This window comes from Fulmarus glacialis, unplaced genomic scaffold, assembly GCF_000690835.1.
Source record: "Fulmarus glacialis isolate BGI_N327 unplaced genomic scaffold, ASM69083v1 scaffold6538, whole genome shotgun sequence".
Lineage (NCBI taxonomy): Eukaryota > Metazoa > Chordata > Aves > Procellariiformes > Procellariidae > Fulmarus > Fulmarus glacialis.
In genome coordinates this window covers 24,882-37,773 of record NW_009226228.1, presented here as the reverse complement: position 1 = coordinate 37,773, position 12,892 = coordinate 24,882, and the positions used below count along the sequence as shown (strand labels likewise).

General features: G+C 36.7%; 1 protein-coding gene across 1 annotated transcript in view; it reads right to left on the bottom strand.

Moving 5' to 3' along the window:
• Positions 1–12,892, bottom strand: part of LOC104080358 (OTU domain-containing protein 7A-like) — a gene marked incomplete at its 3' end in the record, with an annotated part of 77,439 nt that overhangs the window by 48,130 nt on the left and 16,417 nt on the right. The window contains exon 3 of the mRNA XM_009582730.1: positions 5,511–5,643. The remainder of the gene's footprint in view (positions 1–5,510; positions 5,644–12,892) is intronic.

Below are 12,892 nucleotides of genomic sequence, written 5' to 3'. Positions count from 1 at the left end.
CATACTTCAAATTTTCAGCAAATGAAAAGGAAATAATTCTATTCAGGACGCTGTTACAAGTTAAACAGAAGCTACTTGAGTAATCTCTTTACTGAAATGCTCACTCTAATTTATTTGAAAGCCTCCAAATGTTTCTGAAAATGTTAATTATTTTGAATTAGTCTCACATTTGACAATTGTTTCATTGTTCTTCGCTTGTTTTTGTAATCCTGAATGTTTAAACTTTGGCAGTTTAACATCTATATTTGTTTAAATACCAATGGATGAAAGCCTCTGTATGGCCCTTCATAAATTCACATGTCACTTAGTTCTTATCTTCTTGATACATTTGTATACTTATAATTAAACTAATTTTACCCCTTGCAGCAAGAATAGCTTATTTTCTTATTTTTCGTGGTCTACTGAATTTAAATGGCCCAGCAATTTGACAACTACATTTAATAGAGATTTGCTGTTATTTAAGGGGGGTTTTGTGTGTCAATAAGAACCCAGTATTTAGACTGCCACAAGCCATGTGTCATTTGCAGATGAGTATATTACCCAACCAATGCACTACTAGAGTGACTACACTAAATCAATAATGCTTATTTATATATTACTTCTGTAAAATATATCCTTGGACAAATCTACCACAGTGATTATGTTAAGTCAAAAGTGAAATACGTTAACTTTGAATTCTGAAAGGGAAAATTTCAGCAATAACTACCTTTCCCAGAGAAAGAAAAAAAAAAAAGAAAAGATTTTTCTTGAAAGGTGTATATTTTGCATACCATTTTCTTCCGGTTTCTTTGTTTGTTTATTTGGTTGGTTTTTAACAAGTATTAGTATGACTATAGTACTTCATCCTGGAAGCATGATTTTATTTTTTTTAAAATCAACTAAAAAATAACCAGGAGGAAGAACTCAATTTCAGAGAAATTCCAAAGCAGAAGCTACATAATGTGGTCTTTTAAAATTCCAGCCTGACTGATGACAGCTGTGTATGACATTGTGCAACTCTCAAAATTTAAAAGGAGAAATTATCTGGCAAGTTACTCAACAGCATCTCTAGCTATATGAAGAAAGGTGTACAGATTTTTAATTCAGTTTTATTTATTTATTTACTATGATCCAGTAATTGGAAGGAGGAAAACAAACACATGGGGTTCAGAAAAAGGTTATATCAAAGAAGAGAAAGCAGAGGTAAAACATGACTGCACAGTCTAATAAACGATGTAGAAATCAATTCAGGCACATAAAGGTAAGTAGCTAGTTCTACTCTAGATATCACATATTATCTTCTGGGTTTCAGACGCTGCTCCAGAAGTGTATGGGTCTGCATCATATTTGCTAGTCCCATGTGGCTATCCCAGATAATACAGAGCTTTCAAAATTGCAATACACAGCTATGTGTAAGTAAGGTACCTGAATCACCTATTTCTACTTATAATACTTACCAGGTGCGTATTTAGGTACCTGAATCACACCTGAAATACTGAAAGATGCAGGACTTGAGGATTTTTTTTAAATTTATTTAATGTTCACCTTAATTTGTCAAGACTGCACAAGACCATAAACACAAACAACTGGACAGAAATTCTGACATCACGTTTTTCCAGAGAATTCTTAAGTTCTCTAGAGAGTTTCTTCCTAGACACGATGACTTTAGTTGGAAAGACGCAGTGTGTGTCAATAAGCACATTCAAATAGAAGCTCGCTCTGTTTCCTAACAAAAGTAGCCCTCGGGTGATTGAGTGACAAACAACAAAACTGGTTACAAAGAAATATTCCACACCTTTTGTTCACTCAGGACATCCTAGCTCCCTCTGCAGTGATTTCACTGTTCCCAGAGATCCCAGGCCTTCAACTTCTACAAAATCTCTCTAGTATTGCCCTAACTTGCATGGCACTGATGCTGCTTACCAGCAGAAGACTCCAGCCAACCAGAAATTCAAATTTGACTGTAAATCACTGGACATAAGGCAGCTTTTTCACAGAATGCAAAAGCTGCTTAAGCCAAACACTCCCAGAACAGATCTCACAGATCCTAGTGGACTTAATTGAAATTAAGAGTAGATATTTATGCTCAGATTCCTATAACACAGAATTTTAAAGGCCAATTAAAAGACAGCATATCTCTTGGGTATTTTACTTTTACACTTTGTATTCATCCCATTCAAATTAGACTAGAGATTACTTCACCAGCTTTGCACCTGTTTTGTTTTAAACAGACATTTATCTTCAAATAGCTCCCAGTTTTAGCTGCCAAGAATATAAAGATGAAAGACAGTTTTTAACCTCACAGTCAGAGAACATCTACCATAGAACTAAATGTATATTACATACTTGTAGCAAAGATGAAGTGGACCTAAATTTTGCAATCTGTTTTGTACGACTAAGCCCATGCTGCTCACAGAACTCCAATGAAAGAAACAAAATATTATTCAGGAAATATACCTGTACAAACTGTACCATTTAAGCGATTGTACACTTCACCAAAATGCTCCTTAAAGCCTCTGTACTGAGCTAGGAAGACCAGCTCCTAAGTCATACAAGCACCTTTAATCTGACTCCATTCAAATTAGCTGCACTTGACTGAGTTCTACCACCAGAATGGCAAATCACTCCATTAAGAGGCACTGCATAATTACATTATAGAAGTGACATGTGGTCACAACTGATTTGCAATAATAATCACCCAGTTCTGAAAAATCTGTAAAAAATGCTTTAAAAAGTTGCTGGATGGATGAAGATCTTGACAGCAGATCAGTGTAGTAACAGCAGATCAGTAGTAACTACTGTAGACAGCAGTAGTTACAGTGATGAATTAAAAGGTGTAAGTTGAAGCAGCCAAAATGATGATAACTACCTAACAAAAGGTAACATGCACTAGGCCTGATGGCAAAGTGAGGTATTTATATGTTAATTATAAAATGTGGACTCTCAAAACATGTAAGATAACAAGACAACATTTAGTGCCTAGTACAATTATGGGCCATCTACCTTCTCAAGTATAAAATATCAGAGTTATAGGAACAAAAGGTGAAGAACAAGAAAGAAGAAAAATAAAAGCTCCAATCAGGCATTATTACTAAGGTTTGGTCTACACAATGGAACTCAGGAAAATTAACTCAAATTAAGTTAACTGGATTATTAAATTAATGTCTATTAAATTCCTTTGCAAACACTTTCATCTAGGAATAAAATGTGTCCTTAATTTGGCTTGGCTCATCTTGCCTTCAAGTGAATTAAACTAAATTCACTGGAAGCCACTTTAATTATGAATGGAAGAGTGCATACAGAGACTTGGTGGGATTTAAGCTGCCCTCTCTGAATTCCTACATTTAGTTGATTTGCATCAATTTTCCTCAGTATCTTGTATAGACAAGCCCTGAACTGATAAACACAGAAGTGAAAAAATAGAGAATGAGGGAAGCTATGCTGAAGAATCCTCAGTCAAGACACTAAACCCCTGTGGGAACCATCGAAGAACAGCTATTATCCAAGAGAAGAGAATTGTTCAACTATTTTAAGATCAGTTCTGGGAAGAATACCGCCAAAGTTCAGAGACCAACTGGGAAGTATTCTAAAAACGCAGCTACATTTCACAATACATTTTCAGAAATGCTATTTATTTAAAACATCTACTATTTGCTTATTTATTTGAATTATTTGAAGCTAGAACTATTGATAAAGGACACCACTAAACCATCTTTTGAGATGATTTATTTAAGAATTAGAGGTTATAACCTATTATTGGAGGCTAAGATAAAAGAAAGTTGAAAAGAAAAATTGAAAAGATGATGCTGATTTTCAGAGCTATGGCACACTCCCACTGAAGAAACATTATGGAAAGCTAGAGACGCTCAATACCTTAAAGTACCTGGGTCCCCATAAAACGTTCTGAAACACCTACAATCACTGATAACACTAATAACAACTGAGAAGTCCTTTACTTGCACACCACCACTGATGGCAGCCTAGCAAAAAGCACAGCACCAGTCCTGTCAGATGCACATACAGGAGGATTAATTCATCTGCTCAGATGTTCTGCTGGAACATTTTTACAACTGTATTTTCATGGAGCTTCAGAGGGTTTTCATAAACATTGTTATTCTTACTAAAGAATGATTATATTCTCAGAGGGAAAAAATGTCATGCGTAAACGAGAAGTCCACAGAAATAGGGGTCCAGAACTGAAATAAAACAACAAGCAGGAGACAGAGCCTTTCCAGGTAAGGATCCTCTTCATCCCTTCATCAGGATTTTTTCAGGATAAAACATCACCATTGCTATAATGTTTTTGCTTTCATACAGGACAACAGACAAGGAGAATGAACGTAAGGCAATTACAGTGTTTCCCTTATTTTATTCACAAGGGCCCTCATAGTGTGTTAATTGTATTCTGGCAGAAAGCAGCAGTGCAAGAGGTAAATGTAATGCCTCTCATAAAACTGGAATTTCCCTAAAACAAAAGACCTTCATTTAAAATCAAATTCAAGTATCAATTATGCTTGTATCTGGGAGAGTGATAAAGAAGTAGGCAGTATTATACTGTACTGGAAATAAAACAATTAGGGTTTCAAATGTTAATCTGAGGCCTCTTATTAAATGCACAGTTTCATTAAGTAACATGCGTCTCTTCCACTTGAATATATCACTACAGAAGCAACATGAACAAGCTAGATTTTCTCCTCATTCAGAATTTTTTCCTTTTTTTTCCCCTCATTTTCCTTATTTATAAATTTTTCCTGACGCTGCAAGAAGATATTGTTTCCAAATATTGAACATATTCCTCCAAATGTCATCCTTCTTTCAAATAAAGAAGATGTGCTGGTCAAAACGCCAATCTTATCACAGTTTTCTCTCACAAAAACATGTATCATATACTCTGCAAATACATTGCATGCATAAAATTTACTTCAGTACGTAAAAAGCAAGATGTCTGAATAACCATTATCGCATATATGTAACGTGGAGTTTCATTAACTTTTTCAAGTTTGTGTTGCATTAAAAATGAAACACTTGGGCTTATAGGCACCACAAAATGCATGCAGCTCAACAACCAACACAATGAAGACCAGCTTAACCACTTTCTATTTCTTACGTTTTGAGTTATTTAGCCCCCTATTTCTACATTGTGATTTCTAAAATTAATTGTCATAGCAACAGGAGTCTAAGTCTTCATTTACAATGCAGATAATCTTTTCGATCATGTTATTCATGCATAACCTCATAGCTTCTGATTTGCAATGTATCACAGTCAACTTTTAACTGGGGGTGTAGGGAGAGGAACAGAACACACAGGTATGATACATTGGCATGCAGTGGTCAGGAAGCAGCTCAAGCTCAACCTCTACTTTACAGCAACTTACTTCCTCCTGTACTTTCATTTAAGAACAAACAGCTGCTGCTGAAAAGCCAGACTGCTAAGATTAGTTCTCCTGTTAAGGCTGCTTATTCTTGAGCTGTAAATAGATACACAGCTGATTAAAGCTACCTTTAACAAGTTTTTAATTTGACTTACTTACAACAGACTTTAAGTAAGAGTTCCTTGAGGCATGTGTCAGATGCGCGTTATGCTGCTGGTTTTTGGTGAGGAAAATAATCCATTTTTGCCACAGTAGAAGGTATGAATAAGCAAAATTTTGTCCCCTGAGAAATCTGGAAAAAAAGTAGTAGTATATTAATCACTGTACTTATTCTATGCTATTTGAATAATAATGATAACTGGCAAAAATCAACTTCACCTTTCACCTTAGAAGCCTAATAGATGTACTACTCTCAGTGCAGATAAACTACCATATACAATAATTTGCATTAAGAAGATTACTTGGGCACAACCCAGACAATTAAGACCAAAAAAAAAAAAAAGAATTATGAGTGTACAAAAATATCCTTATGGCTATCCTACGTGAAAATGGTAATTCACACTCAAAAATTCCTCTAACAGTTCTCTTTCTTAAGATTCATCAAATACAACTTTGGAAGTTTTTCTTCTCATAAGCTATCAAAATCTAAGGCACTGAACTAGTGAAGAGTTAGTCAGGAGAAGACTCAATTAGGACAGCCATTTTTTTTCATGGAAAAAAGGGACAAACGTGAAGAAAGAAGGAACACTACTTTATTCATGGGATTTATTTATTTTTAAAAGAAACCGCATTTCCCTTCGCATATAATCTACTCCTATCTCTTAAGTATAAATCCTGCTGCTTGCAAATACACAATCCAATTACTATAAGCTTCACCTTATTATTTTAAAAGGCACTTACAATCAATTTTACTGTTTCTGGTTTTTTAATCCGTTCACAAAACTCATACGCTTGTAACCGAGCTCAGCCTTATCAAAATCAGGATTTAACAGACATCTGCTCAAACCCTTTCATCATGGAAAACATTCGTTCCGATAATGCTTTTAAAAAAGGTAGAAATATAACAAGGTCCACAATTTTTATGAATTTGTGAGAATTATGGTATGAAAACCATAATTGTATTATGAACATTGTATTATTTCTTATTATTTCCTAGAATACATATGGAAATAACCAAATCTCAGTAGATAATAGTCCTTATGGAAAAAATCCCAGTTCCCGGTGTAACAGCTCAACTGTAACATGAAGTGTTTGTGAGCTAACACATAGTACTTAATAAGATTCCTAGCTTCTTTTTTTCCTTCACCGTGATATATTTTCATGCAAGAATCATACATCTGACGAAAGAATTATCTTCAATTCTTCGTTGGAACTTACTCACGAATGTACCACACCACAGATATCCTCATACAGAAGCAGATTATTTTAAAGTTCAGAACAACATAAAAAGAATAATTTCATACATCGCAAAGGAAAAATAAGCAGCAGTCAAACCACATTTGCCTATGACCCTCATCTTTATCACCCTCAGAGAACTTAAAAAAAAAACAAACCAACTGTAAAATCCTCATCAATTTACAGAAGTAACTTTTAATAGCTCTAACACTTTCAAAGATACTTCAGCTACAAGGGATAGAAATAACCATCGAGTGTGAATATGCCTCAACATTTCCATGTATACCATGTTAACAAACTGAAATATCTACACTATGAAACTCTTACTAGCTACAGGGAAATAACTAAAAACTATTATGCAGCGTTTAAAATCAAATGATGATGTTTCTGCTAAGGAGACATAACTTTTATCACTGTCCTGGAAATAATCAAGCAGTCAACATGTATTCCAACTACATATTAAGAAACAACGGTTCAAACATTTTTATAGTTTCGTTCAGCGCATCAACTGCACAGAAAAATAAACACTTTCCATCCAACACTCGACCCTCTTCTTCAGTTGAAGGAGGATTTAATGTATGTGCTTGCACATCACCAAGTCCAACCGTAAACCTAACACTGCCAAGTCCACCACTAAACCATGTCCCTAAGTGCCACATCTACACATCTTTTAAACACCTCCAGGGATGGTGACTCAACCACTTCCCTGGGCAGCCTGTTCCAATGCTTTACAACCCTTTCAGTGTACCATTTAAATGTACCATTTAAACTACGCTAAAAATTATACAATTTAGTTTGGTGTCGGTAAATGAGTGATCTAAAAGATTACTACAGACACTGTGATTGTTAGGGCACAAGGAAATGTGTGTAGCTCAGCTCTTTCTGGCATTTCTCACACACACACTGTAACTTCAAGAATTTATTTAGTTTTCTGGGGTTTTTTTTAGTTTTTATCTGATTCACTGAACACTATCTTTGATAGTACAGTGTGCAAAAACTCAAGGTTATACATAACTTCCAGTGAGATTTATAGCAGTTATTGCTATCCCTGCAAATAATTTCTTCAGTCATTCTGTAAAATGCAAGTTCTTCCTTACTTTTCATTACAAATGGCCATTCACCTGACTAGCATATGGGAGATTATAATCATAATCTGTGTAGCAATCGAACATTAGGGCTAACTTCAGATCTCAAGAACTTCATTTTGTTATTATGAATAGTCCTTCTGAAGGAGCCTTCTCCCTTCTCTTCACCCACTGAGTACAGAGCAAGCATAAGCTAAGGTTTGCTCCTGTGAATACCCAGTTTAAGATCAACCTTAAATACTGCTTACTCTGTCTGTTGTATTCCCCCGTATAGCAGGCCAATAAACTGAAGAATGCTCCCCATGTGACCACAACTTGGTCCATATTATGAATAGTCCTTCTGAAGGAGCCTTCTCCCTTCTCTTCACCCACTGAGTACAGAGCAAGCATAAGCTAAGGTTTGCTCCTGTGAATACCCAGTTTAAGATCAACCTTAAATACTGCTTACTCTGTCTGTTGTATTCCCCCGTATAGCAGGCCAATAAACTGAAGAATGCTCCCCATGTGACCACAACTTGGTCCATGACTGTGGTGGTGCATTTCCCCCCTTCCCCTGAGCCACTCTACAATCTCAGGAACTCCTGTTAGGCCTTAGCCATTGTGTAATGAGTTGGGCAGTTGAGCGTCCCTTGACCGTGCCAGGCACTCTTGCATGGCTAAAGTGGGGAGCGACACTGATCGTACCAGGAACACCGGCTACCTGATCAAGGTAGGGAACAAGAGCAGGAGATAATTCGTCATCTCCTATAGCCCTGAAGCATTCCCTACCTGGGTCATAGCTCAAGTGGAATGATACCATGGTTACCGTGGAACAATACCATAATTACTACCCCGGACCATCTCGGATAGCGGCCAAGATGGAAATTTACTGATGACTAAAGCCAATCATCTTGCAAACCTATAAACAGCAGTCCCAAGTGAGACCCTTTGAGTTCTCCTGGACCGCAGCGGGCTGTGCCTAGAGTCTCCCTCTGAGTGGGACACCTCTCAGAGTTCACAAAGTCTCAAGTTTGTGATATTCAGAGGACCGTCGGAACCTGGGCTGAAACACTCCTCGGCTGAGACGCTCCTCGAGGCTCAACCCTTCGCCCGTTGAGAAATGCCAAGACATTTAACGTGAGTATTTCACAGACTTGAGGGGACTTTTTAACCAGTATCTTTATCTAGCTATAGGCCTTTGTCTTTCATGAATTTACCTAGCTATGGGCCCTTGTATGTGAATCTATATTGTGTGTGTGTATTGATTTAGATAACTAACAATAAGCATAATCTGTAATTTAATAATTGTAGTAAACTTTATTAACTTGCTTTGTAACTCTTAAGTTAGTCAATGATTAAGTGCTGTCAAAATCTTATGATCTATCTTAAAACTGTGAATGAACTTTAGGTCACTGCTAAACATATATAACCCCTTAGGCATAAACGATTAACCAGGTCTGAGACTAGGGGTAGATCCAGCCGCACCTAGACTCCTCTCTGAGAAGGAGTTTAGAAAGCAAGGGGGTCTACTCTGAACCTCGTGACTCAACAGAAGGGTCTCCTTACCGTTAGACACAAACCGTTGTCCAAGACTGAGACTAAGATTGGAACCAGACGGGTCTTCTCTGAACCTCATGACTCAACAGAAGGGTCTTCCTTACCCTTTTGTTCTTGGTCTTTCTATAAATCATTCCAACGTATTTCTGACATGATTTTCCCTGTGTATACTTAACCCATGTAATAAGTAATAGAGTGAACCTTGCCATCGAATTCTGTTAAGTCGTGCTTTTACAAATTTCTATTAAAATCACCTTTTGCTATACCTTTGCCAGCGATTCTTTAAGCGGCCTTAAACCCACTCATTTGTGACAAATTGGCGTAGTCGGCAGGATCCTAAATCAGTATTTCGCAACAATGACAAATAATAGACATATAAATATGCAAAATAAAATTATCATTAGCTATCAAAATGTTCAGGGTATAGAGTAATCTCAGCTGCAATTCCTTTATAATTCTGAGGACAAATTTGGAATTTATCTTTTTACACTTGCACAGTCCCTGCCATAACTTCTGTGTGAAGTTAGCACAGAAAATGAGGAAACACAGATTAAAGATCCTACATATATATATTTCAAAACAAAGAACTTGATCTCAAACAGGTCTTTTGAGGGTGAGAAGGAGTCTTTGCAAAATCAACTGAGGCCACATGGCAGAGTTCTTCTTCATTAAGAATGAATATTCACAGTAACTTTCTCAGTTTTTCCCTATTTTTGTCTGACATTTCAAAGTAATCACTGACAAGGAGCTAAAGAAGCTTCCTCCAATCAGTTTTCAGAAGTACCTCAATTCTCTTCTGAGACTCTCATGCAATCCTTGTCCTAAACTCAAAAAGGATCCCATTTTCCACTTCTGCTTCTGACACAGGACTGAAATACTTCCTACAATCTTCTCAGCAGCTTAGGACCAGCCACACAGTACTGAAAACCTTCTCTGCTTATATTCTGTTGAACCTGGATCAGCATCTCCCCACAAAGTCTCTAGTGCGTGCTCACTTCCATTATTTTTGTTTCACGCATGCAATCTGAAGTAGTTTTAGGACAAGACAGAAGCATTATCTTTTGTAACATCAGCTTTGTGCTTAGTTTCTGTTAAGACACGACTTCTTCAGTGTAAGTTCTACATTCAGAACAAGGCCTTACCTACAGTTATACTGCTCAGTGGTTCTTGCAAAAATTTCATTTCGCTCAAGCGACATATGAAGGAAAAGATGTCTCTAATAATAAGGAAGCAGTAATATTTAAGAAGTGATAATGAGATCACCTGAAGGAAGAGGTTTTTATGTTAAAGATGGCCACTATCAGTACGTAGGTCCTCTTAAAGAGAAATAACAAACATTGAATAAATTATTATTCTAGTTATGGAAAGTGGCTCTGCCATGTCCTGCAGATGTCTGTGTTGAAAACTGTGGGGGAAGGGTAAAAAATTTGACACACTGCATCTGTCTATAGCTCATTTACAAAAGATCCAAGACTGGCTAATGTTTCACTTTCTTGCAGACACTTTTGACAGTTATGTTATCTCCCAGAGTAAAGCAGCACTTTGATGATCTAACTTTTTAATGACCAGTTCTTAAGCACAGTCTGAAGTGCTAGCACAAACAGATTTTCTTTTTGTACTGAACCTTCATCACTTGAAATCTCTTTGTAACCACTGCATGAGAAACATCCATCGCTTTATCTATTTCCTAAGTCTCTATAGTCTGTCACAAGTTACTGATGAAGGAAAAGATTTCTCCTCGAGCTAGAAAAATTCTTATTTACCCTGACTAGTGGTTCTTCCATGTGAGAAATGGAACTCATTTTTCCCCTCCTTGGCTTATGCTAGTTTGACTCAGAAAACGTCCGCAGTGGATTGAGCTGACAGGGATATGAAGGCAGCAGCTTAAGGGACATCAAAAGTGTTAGCATTATGAGCTTTGTATAAATAGTCTTATTGATACAATTCTCCAAGCATCCTTTATCTTCCTGTACATAGAGATTAGAGAAGGGCTCAAATGATTAATTGTATGTCAAATGCACAGTCAACACATTAAGAGTTCAGTATAGTCTTTTAAAATGGAGTCTTCAGCATATTTATGCCTTGAGGTAGACAATTCAGCTGCTCTTTGAAACACAAGGGTTGACTGTCTGTTACTCTTCACTTCATATTGCTCCTCACATCAAGGCAAAACACAAAATGGCGATTTTTCCATGTTCCCCTTGAAAATACTCATCCCGCCAGCTGGTTCATCCCACAGCTTCAGTGGCAGACTGATGGGAAAGTTCCCTCTCTTACAAGTACCCTAAAAATAACGGCAGAATTGAACTTCTGAGATTCAAATTACGTACAAAAAGCAAGTCCTTGTAAGTCCTTAGATGCATATAATGTAGGAAGAATAGCAAGTTACTAGCTTGCCAGCATTCATATATTGTGCTGGAATTCAACAGTAAGCATATCAGCTCAATGCATACAGCAGCTAAATAAGCTACAGCAGGAAAGAGCTCACAGAGACACATTATGCAGCAAAACAGAATTGGCAATTTCCCCCAACCCTGTAACTCCCATCCTCATTTCTGTGAAACATGAAGTTTCTCAGTTATTGCATTTAGTTTAGAAAACTAAACTAAGAAGAATAGAAGGCTTAATTTTTTTTTCCTACTAAAAACTATGCTTTAATGTAATCTCCAAGATTTTTAGGACAACTAGAGATACAAAGGAGAAAATAAAGATATGACACATGGAATCTGGAATGATTCATTTCACAACATTTTGCAGATGCATAATTTAAGTATAGCAACTGTGTGTTTCACTTAAACTACGTAAGTAATTGACAGTCTGTGAAGAACCCATTAGGAAAACTGAAAATCATGCATCAGACAAATCTAAAGAGAAAGCACTCCTCCTCCCGTTTGAATACTACAGAACAATATTATCACAGATGCAATATTGAAGGCCATTAAACAATTAAACAACTCAATAGCTATGCCGGCAACTGAGCAGCCACAGCTTGTCATGTAGCTGATCAGAACCTGAATCTTGAACTCTTCCTCAGCTCAGGGTGTCAAGCTGTAGGAAAGTCATGCAGTGAAGGTCATGCATCTTACTTTATACTGAGAAAGAACTGAAATATGACTACAATCAATTAAAATGGATACCAACCTGTTTTAAGTACTCTGAAGACACTCATTCCTACAGTCACTACAGCAGGATTAAAGCACAATTCTTACAGATCACGTTCAATTGTTAGAATCTTTGCTTATGTTAAAAATCTGCAAGTTAGCATCAAGGTTAGGGAAAAACACCATATTTTTTTCAATTCTGGGTTACTTTGAAAACTTTCTGCCAGGGAAGGGGAGAACAGGAAGATATAAGTGTGTAATTTTCAATGCCAACTAAACCGATCACTTTTCATGGTGGAAAGGGAAAAATGTGGCCTTTAGAATAGTTTTGTTCAACTATCTAAGCAGAAAAGTACCAACTCTGAATTAAGTCCTGAAGAAATTGCTGAGAGACATCCTACTGCAGTTGAAAAAATCTCTCTTT